At 40.9% G+C, this 23,376-nt stretch overlaps 1 protein-coding gene across 2 annotated transcripts in view; it reads left to right on the forward strand.

The window, feature by feature from the left end:
• Positions 1 to 23,376, forward strand: part of PPP2R2A (protein phosphatase 2 regulatory subunit Balpha) — a 40,976-nt gene that overhangs the window by 3,417 nt on the left and 14,183 nt on the right. The window lies entirely within an intron of this gene.

A 23,376-nucleotide genomic window follows, 5' to 3' on the forward strand; every position in this document is an offset into this window, starting at 1 on the left:
TAAACACAAGTGACTTGTTTTAATTTATTAGCTGCAACATGTGGCAGATGATGCACTTTCAGACTCCTGTCATTTACAAGCTGAAAGATGACTTTTGGAAACAAGAAAGCTCTAACAATTTTTTTTTTAAACTCTAATTTGAAGTTCTTCAGGAAGCATGTTTAGAGCTTGAACTCAAAACTACTGTTAAATGTAGTATTGTTTTTTTTCCCCAGCAGACTTTAAATTCTGTAACTTTAATTGCATATCAAACGAAATCCTTAATTAAGTACAAATATTGAAGAAGTTGCGGTTTTGTGGCTGGTGCTTGCAAATAATTCTTCACTAAAACAGACATGTTGACATGTGTGTAATAGTAATGAACTTTCTATCTATAGATATGGTAAAGTGGCTTTTCTGGGGATCTGGCAATGCAGAAGTGAGGAAGTTGCCTGTCCTGAACTTCCTTCGCTGTTCTGAGGTGGTGTACCTCATGTTGCAAAGATGACTCCATAGCCTGGTGCTTCCCAATGGGTTGGCAGCTGCGCTCTGTGTTGCTGGAACCACAGTGGGTGGGGTTGGGGGAAGCCTTTACTGTAACTGTGTTCATTAGCTTCAGTTTCAGCTCTGAAAGCCAACCAGGATGGCTTCCAAAAAATTGTAAGAGTGTCCATTTTTGTCATGGAAGATGTGGCCGCCTGATTTTTGTGACCCAGAGGGAAGTTTTGTCTCATTGTCAGCTGTAGCTGATGTAGGATGTGTGAAGGTGCAAACCCCAGAGCCTTGACACACTGCAGGACATGCTGAAATGTAAATGCCTAGATCCTGGACAGAGGTCCCGAGGTTGGTATTATTACACTTGGTTGTAATGGATTTGTCAAGCTGAAATTCTCTCCTCTTCCTGTGTGTTCGGCTCCCACCATTCATGCTGGGCAGCGTTGAAAGCCAGCTGTCTAATCACAGTGCAAGTTGAGCTTCCATGCCATCCTTGGGGTTCTTGTTCTGCTTAGTGACGTTTCCCTGTGATGCTGTTGGAAGGATTAATAATGAATCAGCCTGGTCATGTTTTTCCTTTTATTAGCCGTGTTTCTGGCTTTAAGGTTCACTTTAATAAAGCGGAGCCTGGAGTGGTTCTGCGGAAACGGGAACAGCAGCTTCGCATGCCTCTGGTCCTGCTTCAGAACACCCAAGGACAAGTCGACAGTGGCTCCAAGTGTGGTCCGAGGACATTTTTTCCTCTCTGCCTGCTTTCTTGTGGCAGGCACGGTGGTGAAAGCTAAAGAAAATGTTGCTGTCTGACCCTTAATGATTGTTGAACCCTGTGGTTTGCGAGCTGACAAGTAGGGACTCTAATCACGCCTGTGACTGAGGACAGTATTTGTGCATGGTAGTACCTAGGGGGTGGATTTTTGGTTTTTGAGTGGCTTTAGAGCTCAGATCTTAAAAACTAACTTTTGTCGTGAGTGCTGGATCTTGACTAAAAACAAAGTGAAGAGAACAAACCTGGAAGAAACGGGAGGTTTTGTTTTCTGTTTTCTTCCTGTTCCTAATGCAGTGTTGCAATGCTCATATGAGACACTGGCTTAAACAAAACTAACAGAAGCATTAACCAAAAAACCTGCATCCATTTAATTGTGTTAAGCAGCAGAAAGCAAAACCAGTGGTGTCTCTGCAGCGTTGCCTACAAAACTGGCCAATGCAGGGTGACGTTTTTAATACAGTAATAGTGGCAGCAACTTTCAAAAGCTTGCGAAGAATGCGAGTACACAGCTTCCAGTGTGTCTGAGGTCAGAGCTGACCTCGGAACCTTCCCCTAATGTGCACAACCTGTAATTCTTTAGATACTTGGGCTAGAATGGCTATTACAGAGTCAATATTTGGTGGCTTCGATGGCTGAAACATGAACTCTGATACTTAATTTTCTGGCTTGCGAAGCACTGTGTGATAGACGGACGTGACGATGACGATGGTTCTTTTAGAACTAACGAGGCTGGAAGGGAAAGCAGGGAAAGCTGTCACAGAAGCTCGAGGAAAGAAGATGGCAATGAGTTTATATCTGGGGCTTGCCTATGTTGTTCTGCTGTGGCAACGTTTTTCCAGCTTGAGGAATATGAATGTGTGAAGAGCAGAGAACTGGCTTCTCTCCTTTTGGTATGTATGGAATGTATCCTTGGTCGTAAGCTGTGGCCTGGCCCTGTCAGGTCACAAAGTTGAGCACGGAAGTCAGGTTATAAGTTGAAATTTGATTATCAGCTGCATTGTAATTGAGTTCCTTAATGTTAACCGGTGGTAGAAGTTTGCCTTTTTGTGATTTAGCAGTCCATTGCGTAAGAGCAAGGGTGGTGTCGCTTGTGCTGCCTCTGCTTCCAAAACAGCCGATTCTTTGCTCAACAGAAGTCTTCCTCCCTTCTGAATTTTGTGTTTGTCTTGCTGGAGTCCAGTCCTGCAGCATATCTGTGTCCAGCTTGTTGTGTGTGCTCTGGAGAAACCAGAGCCAGAACATTAGATCAGCAGGACCTCTCCAGTGGAGAACACAGAGTCGGTGTCCTTGGTGAGTTCAGTGATCAGGTTATCAAAAGCACCTGTAATCCATGGATTTTTTTTTTCTTTTGCACCTTCACTGTTTCAGTGCAAGTAGGACTTAAGTGCCCAGAAACACTTGAGCAGACATTGCCGTGTTTTCTCAGTGGAAGTTTCCTTTATGGGAATGACTCTAGAAAAGGATTACAAAGATTTTCTGCAGCAGTTTCGTTGTTTTGAGACTTGCTTTTACACTTCTCCTGTTATGTTCTCCAAGATGTGGCATAATGGCAACTCCGGTTGGAAACAACTAAGAACTGCGAGTTTAAACTGTCTCTGAAAACTAGACGGTGTCTTAATGGAATGAGTCGTACTTCAGAACAAATTAAGTCAAATTTGTTTAATTACTTGGCAGAAGGAAAACAGTCAAGCTGCTGTATCTAAATGTTCTTTCAAGTGTAATCCAAAGATATGTAAAAGTCTGATAGTCTGGGTCCAAGGCTGGAAGCCAGGGACTTAAGTCCTAAGCTTTAACCCTGAGTGATTACTGCTCATCTTTGACAAGTTGTTTAACTATTTCGTGCCTGATTGTCTCTGAAAGAAGCCCGGGAATATCTGCTGTGGGTGCTGATTACTGACTTAATTTTGAAGTCTGATGCTTAACCATTCCATGCTGCTTGGTTAATAGTCTATGACTTGTTTCATATTTCATCTCTTAGAGCCAAAACACTGCTGTAGTCTGTTTCAGCTTGTGCAGATGATGAACAGATGAAGTCTCTTATGTTTTTGTACCTACCTGACTCGGATCTGTGGTCAGAGGCATAAGAAGAATTTAACTTTTCTCTTGTTCAGGAATGCTTTCTGTATTTGATTCTAGGTGTGTTGTATCTTTCAAGTGTAGTTTCATGTTTATTTTTGGCAGGCTTCAAAATTGCAGAGCAGCTATGGGAACTGTTGTTGCTTCAGTAATGGTAGTTTGTCTTAAATGCACAAAAATAGTTACCTCAGAGTAAGGAAAAACTGAAGCCAGGAACGCAGACTGCTGGAAAAAGCAGTTTACCACCATCTGGAGTTCACCATCTTCTCTTGCCTTACCAGGAAGCTTTCTCTGTGCCAGGTAACATCTATCTGTAGCAGTGGATGAAAGCTGCTGAGCCTTCTTCAGAAAGCTGGTTAGCTCTGACCTACCAGTCTTACTCCTGGTGGCACACCAGGTTCTGTGGGCTTACCAACCACTAACAGGGGCCTGTACCTTGTAGGTGGAGGGATGTTGCCAGGATCAGTTGGGAAGAAGGGCTTCTACCGAGCTCTGTTTGTGGGCAGGAGTCACAGAAGAGAAACAGTTGCAGAGAAACAACTACAGAAGTCACTGATGGGCTTTTTTAATGGGAGTGGATGGAACAGGAGGGAAGAAAAGTTTGCAGGGGAAAGTAGCAAAGGTGTGAGAGGTTGCCATAATAATGCTGAAGGGGTGTAGTTGTGGGAGGGAGCTTAATTTGGGTTTTTGAGGGCTGTGGTTATGTTCTGTGTGCTCACAAGGTAACACCAGTTAGAAGGAGCAAGGACTAGTAATAGGTTTGGTTTTAAGGGGTAGTTTGAAATACGTTGTAGATAAATAAAAAGACCCATGATTTTAGTCTTATTCTGTATTCCTAAATCTGCCTCTGTATTTTAGCTCTTATTTTCAGCCGTTTGTAGAATGACTGTCTGTATCTAGAGAGAGAAATAGGCTACTGTGTTCTAGGAACTGCTGGTCTAGATTGTCTAAATGATGCATTTCAAGTGTGAAGTTCCCCAAACAAAGAGCGTTCAGCAAACAGCTAAATAGTAAGTGGCTGTTTAGCTCCCTAGGAGCTATTCAGTCCTCTCTCTTGACAGGGGTTTGCTAGCTGGGGCACTTGAGCTTGGCAGTCATGCTGATCAGTATTGTTCTGTTACTTCTGTGGTGCTTTGCTGTTCTTGGAATCTTTTTTGCTTGAATTACAAATTAGTTGGAAAAAAAAGGTTTTTTTTCTCGTAAATACGGCAGTTACAGTGATGGAGCTGTCACACTGCAACACCACGAATGAATGCAACTTGGCTACCAGTGGCAATCCTGGTGGATTACAATTCTTGACCAGCTTTGTGGAACTTCATAGCTTTCAATGTTAAAGGTGTTACCTAAACAATTCTGGTTTGGGTGTTTCCACCCTAGAAATGGGGTTCTGTGGTAGCTGTAGCTTCATAGAACATGTTTTGGGAGAACTAAAATGAAGAAAACAACTCCTAGTGGATGGATGCTGAAGTGAGAGGTAAGAGCTGGGTGTTCCTAGCTGTACTGTCTATTTTTTTTTTCCCTCTTTCTGTTCTCTTCTGGCTTGCCTATTTAGGCCATGGCTACATGTTTGGCAGCATTTCTGCTTAAAGAGGCACTCCTTCCCACTTTGCTGGCACAAGTGTTCATGTAATTGCGCAGTGAACTAGTCTGGGAAGCTGATCCAGCTGAAAAATATTCAAAATTGTGGTTTTGACTGGATTGTTTTCATCTGAATTGAACCCTGATCTGGTTCTCAGTGCTCTGTGTGTGCTTGTGCCAGCATAGTGTGGAGAGTGATCAAGTGGCTCAAAGGAACACGAGGAACTCTGGAAGAGGATCGGTCTTTTTATAAGACTTTATGTACAGTCAGCACAAGACCCTGGTATCTAAGTGCTATGCTACTACAAATAGTAAAATCAATTGATAAAAAGGACTTTAAACCTTTGCTGCTCAAGATCTATACTTTGAACATCTGAAGGCCAGCAATAGAGTATATCTAATACTGATACTGTAATGGTAATCTTAAGAGACTGAACTAAAATACTGGACAAATAAAATAGCTGAAGCTTTGGTCTAGTGCACTAATGCTCGACAGAATTCCTGCAGAACTACCTAGGGAGCAGCACAGATTTAGGTAGGTACAAGCCAGTCGTGCAGTTTGACAGTTATAGATATTTTTTTTTTGAATTAAAACCCACGTACACATGTGCAAACACACATGCAGGGACACACACACATTGGCATTTATCACTATGTTGTAAATAACGTTTTGACTTTGTTTTTTCAGCAAAACTAGTACACATGGGATAGGTTTTCCTCCTTCAGTGTCCTCACAAGTGCCATGTGGAAATGCGATTTGTTCAGAACTGTTACTAGCTCTGGTAGTAAAAAGAGCTGTGGTGTTATCAGTACAGTTTAGATTCTCAGGAGTTGTAGAAAAGCATACCACTTAACTGGGAGACGGATTACTTACTGATTGCTTTACTGTAAAGCACTTTGAAAAGATAATCTGACAGATGGTAATCTTCTCTTATCGTGTCTTATCACTCTTAATATGATTTGAAAAATGGATCCCTTGTTTGGGGTTTTGACTTCACCTACTGTATTGTCTCAGATTGAGGTGCTGTAGAATTAGGCCTCCTTTGCTTTAGGTGCTGTTTAAGTGTGCATATAGTTAAATCTGCTTTGTACTGTAAAACCAGGACTTACTGATGGTACTAAATTAAGGCTGCCATTTGTTCTTTCCTCTTTAGGCAACACCGTACTCCCAAAGCAATGTCATTAGTATTAGATGCTTTTATAACTGCCTTAAGGGTGTTCTCCAGACTTTTTTTTCATATTTTCAGTGCTCTGTGATATGCAATACCATAACTGTGTCTACAGCTTTTTTGGTGTGGAGCACAAAGTTTTGCAGAATAAGTCAGTGTTTGGTAATTATGTGAAACCCAAGCTTACCCTTCTAAAAAATGAAAGTGACTGAAATGAATGAGAAGTCCTGGCATAGGTAGGCACTTACGTTGTGAATGTGAATAGAGACAACGAGAGAAAGTTGCCATCTTTCTGTGAAAATAAAAGGAGAAAAATGCAGGAAGCGTGATACTTCATCCAAAGCGGTTTAGAATGATCTCTTTCAAGAAGCAGTGGTAAGTCTTATAGTCAAAATTACTACATCTGGACGTTTTTCTAGATTTTAAACTTGAGTGGAAGATCTGTAATGACAGCTTTGCTGTATTGCTTTATCGCTCAGTTGTGCTCTGAAAGGATGCACGAGCTAAATGCTGCTGTCGTGTGCTTAGTATGGAAGGAGGTTGTCATTCTTTGATGCTGTTGCATGAGCCTTTGACAAAGAGAGGGAAGCCTAAAAAGGCATCTTGAGAGGTAAAGTACTGCTGCTTTGTGCATGTGTGCACTTGTTAATGATCTCCTATAGCAGCACTTCCTTACCGAGTATCCTGCTGCTGGCCTCTGGCTCCCCGGGCAGGACTGTGTCAGGACAGTGCTCTGGGCAGCAGGCCATGTTGGATGAGGGTGGTCTCACCTTGTTCTGTGTGACTGGAAGGTTTGGCGTTGTTGCCTTTGCCTTTAAAATGAAGGTGACAGCTAACGAGAGGTCAGGTAGGGTGATGCTACTGTGAGCTGTTAATATTACTGAAAATAATTAATTATTTGAGGCTTCCGTGCTTGACTGTGATGTGGTTACAGAAACAGAAGTGGCTGTGAGCTTCTCCCTTACAACTTACCATGCCTTTGTTAAGCACTGGAGGAGAAATTATTAATTTGGTCAGCCATTCTTTATAAAAATGTATTTTCCTCTTAGTGATCCACAAGTGATGGTGCCATTAAGAAAAGCAGCATATTTAGGTCACATGTTAAACCCCTTAGGGGCAGTTATGCTTGCGTCTAATTTTGGAAGAAAATTTTAGGGTCAGGAAAGGAGGGTTTAAAAGACTTGTGTTGTGAGAAGGATTGATTTCCCAGGTATATAGAACGCATTTTCTGTGGAAATGTTTCTCTCTGCGTTTTCAATTGCAGTTCTTAAATTAATGCTCTGTGAATAATGTGATCTCCAAACAAACACAGTTGGCACTCTGTTTTTTGAGAAGTTGATAAAAGATAATTGCATATATTCAGGAACAGTTAAGGTAATTGAGACTTCAGACTATAGCTGCTTATTTAAAATCTGGAATAATTTATAATACGTTATTGTCTGTTAAATGCTAGTAGCTGTATTTTCCTTTTTCCCTGATGAATATAAGAAGTATTCCAGGGACCATTCTTTGATTCTTAAAAGTAGTGGTTTCAGCTGACCTTTCTGCTGTTGGTAGGTTGGAAGATGATTTGCAGAATTTATGACCTATGTGTGTTCGTGTATAGTGCTTATAAATGTAGTCTGAAGGAGTTCTTTTTTCCAGATAACTTCAAATTTTGAAGTGAATTGGTCCAACAGACTAGAGATATATAGTGAAATAAATATTCAGCTTCAACTCTCATAAATACATGGTGACTCTCAAAGACACTTGAGATTTATGGAACAAAACCACCCGAACTTCTCAGGTACTCTTCTTGGCACATTGTGTAAGGATTCATTTCTAGAAATACTGGAGATAATTTAAACAAACCCTTGGATTATCTTTTAATAATAGCCCTGTTCAGTTTGTTTGGAGTGAAGTGTGGCCTTAGCACGGAGAGAAGAATTAGAATTAAAATTACATCCTGACTGGCCTGTAGGTTCATTGTCACTTCAAGTAGCTGCAGCGTCTGGAAGAGATGGTCCTTCCTGGTGCCTTCACCAGTTCCTGCTGTGAGCTGACACAGATGTTCATTTAGCTGCAGAGTCATCACTGGGGGAAGCTGACCTGAAAAAAAATTATGCATCTTGGATTATTTGTTGTCAGATGAATTTTATTGTTAGTTTCCCCAGAGGGATTTGTCAAACGGTAACAAATGTTTGTGATGGAACAGGTTGTGGTGCTATAGGAACGGAATGAGAGATGGGAGGTGAATGGATGGATTGCTTCTCTTGGACATGCGATAACGGTTTTAAGGCAACGTGAAACTGTGGCATTGGGAATGACTTGCTCAGCCTTTTCGTGCTCCCAGTTGATGCGTGCTTGTTCAGGGACTGCCTTTCATATGGAAAACTACTTTCAGTGGATTGAGATCCATGTTTGAGGGCACCTCTTCTAGAACATCAATATGAACAAACAGCAATTGAAGTTGTAGCTCACAAACTTTTTCATTATATAGTCTAGCAGTAAAAAATGGCACTGCTTTATGAAGATAATAGTGAGGCATTTGTAAGTTGTTTTAGTGGAATGTGGCAGGAATGGCTTTTGACCAAAATTAAAAAAACTTTCTGTATAGGCCTTCTGCCTTTTCTTAGTCTGTTCTCATGCTTCATGTTTTTATTTTGGAGTTTTGTTTGTTTCGTTTTGTTTTTCTTTTGCTGAACCTTTCTTTGTTTTCAAGAAATATCCAGAATCTTTGATTTTACTTGAGACCCTTTTCCTGAGTGGGTTATCACTTCCAAAGGGATGGGGGCTGGTAATGTACCAATTTCTGTTATTGGAGCAGAGCACACGCTGTGCTTAACCCAGCAGTTTTGTCTCTAACGATAATTAGATGCCTCACAGGAAGGTGCAGCAGGAAGACAGAGCATTTCAACCAAACCAAACCACTCATAGATTCTGCACGTCAGGTTGCTGGCTCCCTGGAGCTCGTGGATTCTTTTCCTCGATTTGACCTGAAGAAACTCATACCAAACCTGGGAATAAGACATCTACATGTTTTTGTAGCGTTCCCATCTTCCTGCTGTTTCTGAAAATCAGAAGTACGTTCTAAATCGTCGCCTACAGCTGTGCTGCGAGGTCATCTCTGTGGCTCTGTCCCTGCACAAGGGTGTGAAGCAGGTATGTTGTTAGAAAAAACGACATGGTTGAGTGGTTGCATCCTGTGTAGGAGCACTCTGGCTTAATCCTTCCTTCTTGCTGGTTGCTGTTATTTTGAAGAAGTCAAGAGAAGATTGTGTGCGCAGCCCTCTGTGGTCTTGGAAGCTCCTTTACATTATATGTTCAAGTTGTTTTTCCAGAAGTTTTGCAATTATGTAACATTCAACTGGAAGTTGTTTGGCACCTTCCAATTCATGCTCTTTCAGATCAGTGTCTTTTGACTGAGGCTCAAGTTTCTTAGAGCTGTTATTACTCTTTTACTTTTTAGCAAGTTTAAAGTTTAGATTTAAATTTAATTATCTGGGGAGGTGGGAGTGGTGGGTGCAAGATTGACAGAAAAGAGAAGACTAGAAATGGAGATAACTGAAAGTAATCATCCAGAGTTGTTTCATCTGGAAGATCACTAAGTTATTTTAACCCCTCCATGCTTTGTCTTTCCTGTCTGTAAGACTAGTGTGCCTATTTCCCAAAATAAAGTTCCAAAACTTTAAAAAGCTATTGCAAGGAACTTACAAGTTCCTTGCAGGACAATAACACTACTAAATACTCTCTATCTTGTTTTCAGCTATTATACAACTCTTCCAAAATCCAAAGAAAAGGTCCTAATCTATAAAAAGAGAAAGTGAGAGATGTAAAATAATTAACTTAAAAATAAAGGTCAATATTTTGCTCAGATTAGTAGACTCTGTATTTATTTTTAAGATGTCCTAAAAATATAAGCGTCTGGCTTACAGAGTTGTCAAGATTTGTAGATCCATTTTGCATCATTTAGAGAAGTGAATGTTAAGAATCTCTGAAAGTCCAGGCCAGAAACTAGTATTGGCCTCTGTTTAATAAAAATTTTTTTTAAGAAGCTGAGGCATGTATGCTCAGGCCAGAATAGAAACACAGGAAAATACTTGCCAAGTATGAGCCGGGGAACAGAAGAGGCAACTGGCAAAGGGAAGACCATTTTTTCAGGTTCCAAGTGCCACTAAATATGCACTAAGTATTAAAATGAACCGATAAAGGAGGGAATGGCCACAGTGAGTGAAATAATCAGGATTTTTTTTATTCCACGGGCACTTGGTAGTCAGAGCTGTGCATTCATCTCTGCTGGAAACTTCAGTTGTGCTTGTGACCTTCACGGGCACCGTGCTCTCCAGCAAGCTGCCTGGAATTCATCCCTGGTGAGTGTGCCTCCCTCCCTCCCTTCCATTATGGTAGGTAAGAGGGATTTTTGCTTTCATTTTCCTTCCTCAGGAGGAGGCACTTTACATGTTGTCTGAGGTACAATGGTCTCTTGCCTTCTACACATGAAGATTAAAAGCCTTAGAAATTCTTGGCCTTCGCTTTTGCACCCGAAATAAAAGCTTTGGTCAAAGAATGCATGAAAAGAGCCTAAAACAGCACGATAGTTTCTAGGAGTTGTTTTTTTTTTAAATATCTACAGCAGAAATGCACAACAAATCACTGAATTCTAGTAGCTGATTTTGAAAGGCATTGCCAAACTATTGTATTTTTCTAAAATACTGCTACCGATTTTTAACTCACAGTGTATGTTTTGGGCTGGCTTCAGCAAAAAGAGGAAAATCAAGATATTCCATTGCTCTTACTCTGTAGCATTCTCAGTGGCAAAGGCATCGCCTAAAGGCTTCTGTTCTGTACGTGCAAAACAATAGCACAGTATGTTATTTCCAAATATATTGTTTTTTGCAAACAGAAAACTAACCCCTGGCTTTTCTGTGCTGTGCAGCCTATTGAAATTCTGGCTGTGATTCCAGCAGAGATTTTTCCATAAATAGCTCTGTGCTACTTCGGAACACAAACAAGCCCCTGCTAAGATCTGAAGTGAGGTCTTAGAGGGGACTGTTTAGCCTGTTACTAGTGTGTACTTCGGGGTGGGTACTATGGGGGGGAGAGGAATGTTTCTATAGGTTGAGGTGGGGGGGCTGTCAGCAGGAATTGAGAAGTAAATATTCAAATTAGTTTCAAGGACTTGTGAATCACTGGGCTTGAGCATAGTTAAAAAAAAAGGATAATAAAAATGAACAAATGTAAGCAGAAGCAGGTATGTTTTCCTTATAGTATTGATTATTTTTTTAAATGAAAGCCATTAGATAATGACTGTAGGCATTAGGTCGTAGTTCAAGTAAATCCAACGTGAAACAAATAATTCTTTCAATGAGCAGATATCCAAATTAAGCATCCTTTTAAAATTTTTACTGATTGGATGTGAGGTTATGCGAATTAATACACAGCTGATTTTGTAGTGCAGGTTTTCCAGTGCTATGTAGGTGAATGTCCTCTTGAGTAAGTAAGATGAGGAGTAAGATGAGGCAACTTTTGTGTAGATACGTTCAGTTGTGATTGGTGTCAAGTAGACTAATCTTGAGAAGCAGCTTGTAAACTTTCTGTGAATTAGAAGAAGAGGTGAGCAAATACTTCCATGTTTTGCCTAGGTCACAGGGCTGATTTTTCTGCTAGTCTTGTTGCACATAAGTATTCTTTTTAACAAAGCAGAAATCCCCTTTTAAAGGGAATCAAAGGGCACGGAAATAACTTTGACATTTGTGAAATCCATGCTGAATGGTAAACTCTTCGTTGTCCTTCTCAGCCCCTGGTTATCGAGCAAACGTGTTTATCAGCTGTCACAACAGTGAGGCTGGTCAGAGAATAGGGCTGACAGGACCTCGGGAGCTCGTTAGTGAGCTCTCTAAATGCAAATCTTTCAGCTATACCTATTAATCCCATTGGACATTTATTAAAACACCTTCATCTGTGGAGATTCTACAGTCTCAGAAGCATATATTTGAGAACTTAGCTGCTCACAGTCTTGAATTACTTTTATTTTGTAATGTCTAAAATAACTTTTGGTGAAGGAACACCTAGAATTTCTGTGTGGGAATTGCTGACTGGTCTTGAATGGAAATGAGTCCCAATACCCATCCAAGGCAGTGACTTCGTGCTATTAACAGGATATAACTTAGTGGGAAGACAGCTTAACTGTTGACACTTTTTTCTTTTTTAAGGCCTAGATGGTATTTCTGAGCTTGTTGAGATGTTTTTTTTCCTCCAAGAATATTCTTTTTCGTTCCTCGTGGGCATATTGAGAACAGTTCCCTAAGAAAATGGAAGTCTAAATAAAACAGCTAGGCAATACAGCAAAGCACTTAGCTACAAGGGGTAATTAGCCTGTTTTTGGAAAATAGATAAATTGCGAACATGTTTATCACAGTAAGAAGAAATAAAGCTTGACTAAAACTTAGTCCAATTCTTTTAATCCATTTTGGGGGATCCTCGTACTATGTATAACTTGCATTTCATAGCGTGTCTTATGAGAATTACGGAGCACTTCCTGAGCATTATGTATGAGTCCTGAAGGGGCCCAGTGAGTACGTAGTACTGCGACGTAGCTCGGAGAATACAGCTTTTCCAGAGAGCAGTGGCCTGAGATGGAGTTCTGGTCTCCTGAGTCTTCGCTCTGCATATGGTGAATAGGATGTCCTTTTATCTGCAGGTCAGCAGGAACGTTTCAGAGAGGTAGATTTCAGAAATGGCAGTGCTGTTCTCGCTGAATAAAGGCTATTTTGTTTCTCTGTTCCAGCATAAAGTTTATTCTGGAAAATGCGTAAACCTGGATTTTTGTCCTTTTTTTCTTTCTTGTGATTTAGTCAGTTATCACTGTCTGCAGCAGTACTTCACGTGCTTCCTCTGTGGTATCAACTGCAGAAGAGAGCACTGATACCACCAGTTTCCCCCTTCAAGCAAACCACAGGCTTCATATTCTACTGGGCGTATGTTTTAGCAAAGATTTCACTTGGGGTGTAAAAAAAATAAAATGTTGTTTTTAGCTAGTTTTATTGCTGCAGCACCAAAGAACATGTGTGTTCCAATTTTTTTAGCGTATTTTAAACCAGTCAAGGAAGGCTTGGTTATCTGACTGTTCTGGGCTGTTGTGGACTTTGCTGGTGGCCAGAATTCTGTGGCACTTGATAGAAGCCTGAGGTTTTGGGCTTCTTTATTTGCATCTAAACAGGGACACTTAATTTTTCCAGGTTAGATGTGACTGATGCATGCCGTGACAAGAGTGGGGCACAAACATACCTAGGCCAGCTATCTAAGATGGCAGAGGGCTTTTTATTTAGTAGATGATACTTTCAAAAGGAGGAAGTTAAGAACTATAAGGCATTTAGGCTTTTAAACACAGATGTTGCATAGGTAGTATGTTTTCTCTACTTCATGTTTCTGTTGTTTTTGTTTATATTTCACATCAAAAACTTCCTTTCTGACAGTGACAGACAGCAACTTACTTTAGGAGTGTGTGTCCTCTGAAGGTGATGCCAGCCAGAGGCTGGAAACTACTGTGCAGTCTTTTTTGATGCTCCTAACCTTGAGTGAGGAGGAGTTTTTATTGCAATTGAAAGGAGATGGAGGCAAAACTAGGTGTGACGCATCCTCAGTGGGAGGGCCGCTCTTCTTTTCCCCTTTCCCCCCCTCAAAATAGATCTGAGCTTCACAGGTTGGAAGCACTCTGCAGCTGAATTTTGCGATATTCGGAAAACTGAACCCCATGATAGCTTTCACACTGAACAGCTGGCTGGTATTTAAAAATGCTGAAACGCTGGATTTGCTGTCGATTACCTTTTTGTTGAAAAGCAGAACAATTCTGCTGCTTGGAGAGAGGAAAGCTTGTGGGCAGACTTGAGCCTTTTTTTTTTGTTACATAGTATTGGAGTGGCTGCAAATAACAGGCTGAAGGAGAAGCTGTGACCTTTAACTGCTTGTTCGTAGTTGTGAATAAATGTTGTAGTTCCACAACCTGTGAGATTATTCACCCGCCTTTCTAAGGTTATTCAAGACGGATACCAGGAGTGGCTCTGGATTTCTGCCACTTATGCCTCTTATGTTTATGATATTAATAAACTGGTGTCAAATGTCCTGGGAACGGGTGATGCAGGTTGAAAGACCTTTGTTTCAGCCAACAATAGACCTGAATTAGTGTGAATAGGAAAAGCAAATAGGCACTTCCTGTCGTATTTTTAAGGAATACTTGAGTTTGGGGAAGCATGGGTATTAAGAGATTTGAACTAAATGCTCATCATTGGCTTTTTTCTCCCTGGTAAAATGTTCCCTGTGTTTGTATGCATATCTATTAGTCTTTCTAAATATGCTTGCAGTACTAATAAAGTAAGGTAGAACACCATTTGTTTGGATAGATTCTTGAGAGTATTCCTCAGGGGGAAGAACTCTAAACTTTGTAATGAAAATCTAAAGAGGGGATTTGCCTTAGTTATTGGTTTGCTGACCAGGTTTGTTCCTTAACTTAAGACATAGAGGCCTCTTGCAAAGAGTAGAAACTATTTGAATTAAAAATGCATGGGTGGTGCTTGAGACCACCTCGAGGTTCAGTTACTTTTCACAGGGTACTGTAAAAGTCCAGAACAATGCTATTTGTGGTTCCAAGGCAGAGGATGCCTTTAGATACTCAAGGGAATTCTTGTCAGGTATTAGATAATCCCTTCTTACTGATTTTGAGATATTTTCAAGCTGATCTAGCTTGTGCTGAGTTGAAAAATGGCTCTGTCTTGAACTGGCAGCGTCTCTGCTTTGCAGTAACGTGCGGATTGAAGTATTTGGATAGTGGTGGTCTTCCAGAGTTGCAAAGGACTGTGAGAAGTTTCACATGCCCCTCACCCCCCTGATCCAGGATGGCAAGGATCACAGGGTAGATCAGCGTAGGTGTACGTGTGAAATACACCCTCAGAGGTCCTAGTAATACATAGGTGAAGGCAGTTCCCGGAGGAGCTGGGAACTGTACCGACAGGGCTACAACTCATGTTTTGCTAGTTCTGTGTGTTACGTGTTTTACTCGGCGAATGCTGAAGCTAAGTGAACGTTACTAGTTAAATACACAGTGCCTAAGCGTGGGCAGCCAAGTCAGCAATGTTTTTTTTGTGGTGTTTGCATCTGGACTGATCTGTTGTAAATGTATTTAGTTTCCTGCTCCTTTGAATATGCTCTTTGCTCTGTTCTCCCAACTAGATGATGTCTAGCTTAGGGGCCAGACAAGGTACTGGGAACTCCTGTTAGTTTGCAGCTTCTTGTGAACTAAAGACACTGCTGTGCTCAGTTTATTTTCTTGCACCTGATGGAAGAAGGGGATTTGCCTATTGGTTTCCTAAGCACAGTGTTCTGAAAGAAACTACAGTAATGTCTTGTCTTAAGGTTTAAAATAGAAAGCAATTAGTCAAGGTGATGAGGGTTAATGATTTCTATCCAGAAACCAAACAGCTTTGTGTTTGTTTATGTAGAGAGAACGTTCTTCTATCTGCTGTTACAAGTTTAATATAAGAGGATTTCTCATAGTAATTTTTGAAGTGCTTTACTAACTAATTTGGTGTTAAAAAAAACCAACCAAAACTATTTAATTATCTCATCAGAGAAAGTGTTTTCAAGGCACCAGTTCAAGATTGGTTTTAGGTAACATATACTAGCATTATAGGTTTTTTTCCTCTGTAGGTTTATAATGAAGTTTGCATGAAAGGATTTACAGAATGCAGCATTGGATTTGGTGGGCAGATGTGAAAGCCCAGTGGTTACAGTGGTTGTGGTGCAGGTAATAGCTTCACCAATTTCATGGTGGATCACAGTTTTAAATCAGTTTAAAGTGTAAAAGTTCTTTCCCAAAGCTCACGCTGATTTTTAACGTGAATGCTTTAACTCCTTTCACAAAGATCAAACTTTAAAGCAATTTTATGTCATTTTAAGTGGTAGGAAGCACGGACCAACCAGTTCACGTGAGTCTGACACATCTGTTTTCAGAGTGCTTTGACTTGCTGCTGTTTGTCATCTCTTTTCTCTATGCCACCACAGGTGTCTTGGAGTCATGGATACTGGAGACTGAATTTCCTACTATAGATGGAGACAGGAAGCCAGTGGTCTAAATCAATTTCCTTTCTCTTTTAGCAATGCCAAATTCTGACCTTGTTTAGGAAACCATTGTAAGTGTAAGCTTGTGCAGACTGTGCATATAGACAGAAATGCACTTAATTGTCATTTTGCTTGTGGGCTCGATAGCCTTTTGCAGATACCACTGAGCTGTCTGGAGATGTGGTTGCCCCTGAGCATGTTCCTTTCCCCCACCCCCCACCGCCAGAAAATTTGCTCGTATAATGCCTTCAGGTTAGTCTTAATGAACTCCGTTAGCTTAGCAAAAACCAAACTGCTTAATGTAACTGAAATGTGTTAGAGATCTGAGGTGGTGGAAGCATCTCTTGGAGATGGTGATTATAGTATTCTCTGTAGTGATTTCTGCCACTTCTGAAAGTTGCTGTTGTCTTAGTGTGCTGGTTTGTTGACATCTTGCCTTGGTCCGAAAATGGACCATGGGGGAAACTGATGATAAATTTGGTGGTGGAAACTTGACCTGAATAGAGATGTTGAAGCTTATTAACGTTGACCCATAAATAGCAGTTGCCCAGTGAGGCACAACAATTGTTTACCAAACACAGGAATTAAAATATTTAATATGCTCCCTGTATTACTTAGATTGTAATATTGTGTGCTTTCTGTGAATCGTGTTTAAATGAGGAAGTTGCTTTGATATCACAGTGAGCTTATTAAGATCACTTAAAGATTTCTGAGTGTGTAAGGAGCTGCTTTTCCAGACGAGAGGCAGTATATTCTGGTGGATGGTGATTCTGTTCCCTGCTTCGCTATTACCTTGGTAAAATACTTCATCTCCATGTTTAGTATTCCAACTTGTAAAGGGCTTTGTTAGTCACTTCTGTTTCAGTTCTGTTCTCTGCAGTTCTAACGCTGTCTTCTCACTATTGCTTTGCAAACAGGAGCAGCTTCTGTTGCGTAGGGCGCATGGATTTGGAGTTGCATTCTTCTCTGAGCATTGGGCCTAGTAAGTTATTTAGGAGAACTACTAGCCTTACATAAAACCAAAGGCAATGAGATTAAGGCTGGCATCGCTGTATTATTTCAGTGGGAGGGAATGGAAGTTTGCTGCTCAGTAACTGTTGTGTTTTCTAAGAGGGCTTAACAAAAAGTTGTTTGCATAAAGTTGAAAACCACAGAATAACATTGTTTTGAGGTTAGTACTTAAGTTGCATTATCTCTAGGCTATCTAAGAACGTGTCATAAATAGATCTCTAAATTCAAAGCCCTCTTAATACGTGTATGTCCCATAAAATAGCTGTCTTACAGTTCTAGTTCCTTCCCTTAGCTTGTATTGTTCCTGCTTCCGTTAAAAAAAGTGACTGAATTCAAGCTCCTACTTCTGACGGCTGGTGATAACAGGGTTCTTGGTGTCACTGCTAGTATGTAGATTTGACAGCACAGAGTAATCTCAGAGGGCCCTGTCATACTTAAGGATACTCTGTGAGCCATGCTTTGCCACCTATTGGCCCACTGTGAACTGAATCAGAGTTGCGAGGTAGGCATCGGTCACGTTCATGTAACTTAGGAAGCTACAGGAAAAAGCTTTATCAGGAGGGGTCTCGCCTTTGTTTTAGGGAACTGAATAGAAAGTTGAAAATAAGATGTGTAATAATGAGTAAATCGCTCCGGCTTTCAAATTCCATGCTGAACTCCTAGTTGAACTAGGACTTGTCTTTCTAGAAAAGTGATTTTTTTTTTTTTTCTCAAAGATGGCAAAGGAGGGCAGAAGAAAGGGTGAATAAAAGAAAATGGAATATAGGAAAGTCCAAGAAATGGAGAGAAAGTACAGGGTTTTGGGACAGCTTGGTAAGATTTATATTTGGTTATGTTACTTAGGGCGAGTAGTTTATGCAGTGAACTTCAGATGTGAAGTATTCACGATTTGGAGACTGGTATCCTGTGTGTGTATATTACACACAGATACCTGTGTAAATAGTACTGAGAGAGTCTCAACATTTAAATACATCTTTACCAAACAGGACTAGAGTGCTTTCAAACTGAGCATCACAGGGCCTGGAGCATTTGGAATGACCATGGATGCTAGAGAATACTCCATAAATCTTTCTCCTTGCGTGTAGATTTCCCAGATTTGCACAATCTAATAAAACCTAAAAATTAATTACTGTCTGCTGCTTGAACTGCGTTTTGGCCTGCCGCATGTGTGTGCTGCAGCACTGGCGGGGCCAGCAGCAGTGTGAAGCTGGCTGGCCATCCTGCAAATTCCTCTCCCCTCCCTGTTCCTGCGCTCTTTGTGTGCAGCAGCATGGCAGGACTGGGACTTGGGAGCGAACAAGTCACCAGCAGGTTCTTGCAGTGCTTCACGGCACAGGAGTGAGAATCTTTGCCACAAGGCTTATCCCTTTCTGTACTTGTGTTGTATGGATTTCATCCTGTCCCCATATTTCTAAGGAATTAATATCTTTTTAATGCCCTTTCCTAGTAAATGAGATCTATTTAAAGGAGTTCTGGAATGACTCTTGAGAAGTACGTTGAACAGTAGGAATGCCTTATCCCAGCTGCCTTTGGATTTGTTGCCTAGTCACTTCTGAGAGACGGAATGAATGCAGAGAATTGCTCTTGAAAGTGAACGAAGAAAAGGGAAATGAAGTCAATAGTAAAACCGGTCATGGTAACTTTAAAGTATACAATTCTTGTGTTCCCTTCCCCCTCCCTGCATACATAAATTAGGGATGAGGCTGGAATGCAGAGGATGTTTTCTTTTATACCATCGGTGCTAAATAGTGCTTGCTGTTTTGCTCTCTTATTCCTTCCCTGGTGCACACAGTTGTGATGTCCTGTGCTGGGAGCTCTCTTCTCTTTGGACAGACACGCACAGTCACTCTTTCTTAATATTAATGTAAACGGCCTTCCTGTTCACTTTGAGGTTAACTCTTCACCATCTAGCTTCAGAGGCTTAATACACAATGTATTAGGACTCTTGATGAGTGTGGTAAATCAAAATCATGCAAACAATGGGGTGATGTTGGCATGACTCAGACATTCAGAGTTCATTGTGTAGCTTCTTAAAATATTTGAAGCCTTGGAGGAGCTTTTGTTTTCTCTCTAGTGTTTTTGGTTGGTTGTTGTTTGTGGTTCCCTCCCTGCCTCCCCCAGCAATGAAGTACATAACTCCAAAACAAAATCATTACTGGAACAAGAAAGTCCAATAAAAAAAAAAATCACAATTTGCTGTCATTAGCTGTGACTTGAGCTTGATTTGTTGGAAGTTGCATCTGTTCAGTAGTCTGAAGCAGAAAGGTTTTGCTTCACCCTGGATTAGAAAGGACCAAACGATTCACGAGTGATTTCCAGACACTTAAGGTCTGCAAATTCTACTGGACAGATATTTTTGCTCAGTTTTGAGCGTGTTGACTTTATGTTTAGAGATCATCTAGGAAGACCGGCTCAGGTCTGCACAGTAATTGTGCATTGAATTCAAATATTTCACTGTCTTTATTCCCCATAATGTTTATCCATTCCCATGCTGCCTTCTCGATTTGAGACTTTTTGAGCTTCCTTGGATTTTAATAATAATCCTAAAAGTTGGTTTCTTGATGTTTCCTGTTCCAGACTCTGAAGTATGATTTCTTGGAATGATCAATTGATGTTTAGTTTGATCAAAATAGCTGCTTCTATACTTACGGCTGGCAAACCGAGGAAGCGAGCTCCACATTTGGTCAGTGAATTGCCTTTTTGCTCCTTAGGACAGAATTACCAACCTATAAGTAATCTGCTGTACATTATGGCCAAAACTTATTGGAGTTGCTCCTTTGGAAAATTCAAGAAATGGTGTTTCGAGCCACCCCGAAGGTGTATAAACAGTGAAGGAGTACCAAAATGCTTTTTAAATACTACAATTCTTTGTTCAGTCCTTGGAAACATCAGGAGATTGCTCCACTTGTGTAAACATACTGATTTACTTGCGCTCTGCTTAGGCAGCAGATCAACATGATTCCAAAAACTTGCACAGAAACCTTTTAGGTCTGGTGAAATAAAGAGGCTCTTTGTTCACTGCCATGATTGACTTGCTGCTGTAGAGTAGGTGACACGTTTTGCCTACCAAGCGTGTTTTATAAGCAGAGTTTATATAAAGTTCATGGTACATTAAAATAGATAGCCTCTTCTGTACTAATAAAATACCTTTCATTCTGTTATTGGAAACATTTAATATAGAATTGCTTTTCAGGTTCACAATGGGCCTTCTGGAACTAAGTCACTGGATTACAGTATTTTTTTGCTGGTTTGGATGGTTAAAGCTGTTTTATTCCCTTATTCCGTAGACTTGTCGATAGGGTAGTGCTGAAGTTCTACCACTTTTTCTAATGTTTCAGAAAACTTGCTCCTGATAGTGCATGTGTGGTTCTTGTTCAGCATTATTGGAAAGTGTGGAAGGCCCCCAAAGTGTGAAAATGCTTCTTAATATCTTCACTTAGTTTTTCTTACTTCAAACATTGCTTTCCTTTAAAGGGGGAAAAGGCACTTGAAATCTGTCGGTCTCCTGTATTCATCTATCTTTGAGCAGTGTCATCTGCCTGTTTTCATTTGAACTGGTCATCTTTCCTAAGTGCGCTGGCCCAGCGCCTCAATTCTTCAAACCATCTGTATCCTGCCTGACACGACAGGTGAATTACTCAAAATGGCAAACGTTGGTGTAATGAATATTGACTAAAAATTCTGAAACTGAGATGGTTATCTTTAGAAGCCCACTAGGAAACAAGTTAGGTTTGTGTTGAGTGGCTGTTTGGTCAGCAGAAGTGTGTGTGCTGCTGGTTAAGAATTGCCTGGGAGCTTCTGGTATTTCTCCCTCTAACATGGTGAACCGCGAACATGTTAAAGCATTATAAAAACTTGGAGATAAGTATCTTTCTCCTGTCCTGTTCTCTGCCAAAGCTATACACCTTGTTTTGATTCCTTTGGTTCTTCAGGTTCCTGTCTCTGTGTCTGCCATGGGAAAAAATCTAGTCTCACTTGAATCTAGTAAAGATAAGTGTCCAGACCTTGCGGTGGTTTTGCTTTCTGTTGGAGCACTTAAAGTGAAGACGTATCACTGAAGCAATACATAAAATCTTAAAGCAGGTTGTGAAAATAAAGATCATGTGCAGAAGAAGCAGCAACCTTGACAGCAGTTGCAAGAAACTAGACTGTAGCTGCCTCACCTGGGAGAGCTGTCGGGGGGTTTGAGGACTCCAGGAAAGCAGACTGTGCCCTGTTGGCGTGTGCTGATAGAGCAGGGACCAGAAGCCTCTCTTTACAGTTTGGTGGGATTTTTTAGGATCACTGGTGTGGTTTGGCTGTAGTGTGTTTTGTTTGAGGTAGGGATACAACTGTACAGTAGCTCTGTGTGGTTCACTCAACCCCCTGCCAAACGTTTTCCTTCTGTGATGTACGTGCGCAACAACAGGAAATGGACCTCAGATTGTGTAGGTGATTTTTTTAAAATATTTTGGTTTTTTCTCTCTCTGCTTTTTGATCTCTGAAAACCATTATTTGAAATTATGTAGTAGTCTCAGAAGTGTTTCTACAGTGTTAACAACAAGTGTGTGTGCAGGGATGTTTACATGGAACTAAAGGACAACTGTATACATCTGTGCCAAGAAGTACTTTTTAAAAACTATGGTAACCCCTTAGCTGTCTATCCCAAGTTATGCAAGAGGGAGAAACTTAGTGTAGGTATTGTAGGTACACTACAGGAATACTGATACACCTTTCTGTCCTGTTTTTTGCTTTTGTCAGAATGACACCTGCATCTTGTGTGTTTGATGTTGCCCTGTAGTGTTTTAAAAATCTCAGTGCTTGAAATGTCGTGCTTCATCTTTGTCTTGATGTCAAAGATGTCTTGAGATGCTTGGGGGGAGGAGAGAGAGACAAATCTCACCTCCAAGGCGTGGGTAACTTTGTGGAAGTCTGTTAACAGATAATGCTGTCTAACAGCATCCTCTGAGGGGCATGGTGATCAGATAAGGTTTGGGTGGTTAGTTATCTCTGATACTGGTGCTCGAAGAGGAGGGCGTTGAATTCCGCAGTAAACAATAGAACTGCATCATATTGCCAAAAGCCACTGGTGTTGGTGGCAAGAGAGCTCTGTACATCTGCTTCTCCCTCAGATGCTCCTCCCCAGTGCTCTTTGCGTGCAGAAGGGATCATTTACGAGCTGCTGGGCAGGGAGAGCAGCCCTCGGTGCTTGCAAGACTCCCACCTAGAGACTGTAGCAAAAACAGCATGCACAACAGGGAGGAGGAGGAGGCAGAGAGAAGGCAGCGCGTTCTCTGGATGCTCTGTTGCCCGTTGTGGTGCTGAAGGACTGAAAAAACCCGACATGTAACCATCACGGGAATTACAGTTACCATTGGGAAAGAAAAGGATAACACTGACCTTTTTTTTGGCAACGAGAGTGTTAACACAGACGAAAATACACAAGCGAATCAGTGCACTGCAGAAGATGAAATGCTTCCCCTGTCAATTCTCAAACACTATTAAATCCGCCCAGTTCAACACCAGTGCCTTGATGTCTGTCTCTTTCTTTGAGCAAGGTATGGGATTACAATATTCTTAATGGTGAGTTACTGGAATTAAAACGTATGATTGGTTGCTTTGTCCTCCAGTAATGATTTTTGTATAAAATGTGCATCTCGGCCCTGTTTTGGGACTGGTTAAGCAGAAATAATTTTTCTGCCTACTTTTTGAGCACGTTTGTTTTGTCCTTGGAAAGGGAACAGTCCAAGATTATAGTGTAGAAGGCATGTCAGATTCTATAGACATAGCTTGAGTTTGAAAACTAATAATTTTCTGTAGTGATTTCTGCTAAGGAATGTATTTTGTTTCTAATTTAAAATTGATCCAAGTACTTGAAAATGTCCTTTGCATCGTGTCAGTCGGGCGCTGGAGAGTTCTGAGCACCTTGTCACTGCTGACTGAGGCTGCTGGACTTTTCGGAGGCGTGGGGATGTTAGTACTGAAAGTTCGTCCACGCAATTGAGCCTGTAAACAAAGCAGGACTTGTGTCAGCTCGGAGATCACGGATCCTAAGCTGGGATGATATTGAAAGTTAAAATAAATGCAAAAAGTGAGAATGTCTAGAATTGTTACAGGAAAGTGGCTAGCTTTCTGCTATATATGAGACTTGTATCATTAAATACAATATATATTGTATCAGACTGAAGGAGGTTTTATCCCTTCATTTAAGGCTTCTCTGGCTGTTTTTGC

Source organism: Tauraco erythrolophus, chromosome 29, assembly GCF_009769465.1.
Source record: "Tauraco erythrolophus isolate bTauEry1 chromosome 29, bTauEry1.pri, whole genome shotgun sequence".
Classification (NCBI taxonomy): domain Eukaryota; kingdom Metazoa; phylum Chordata; class Aves; order Musophagiformes; family Musophagidae; genus Tauraco; species Tauraco erythrolophus.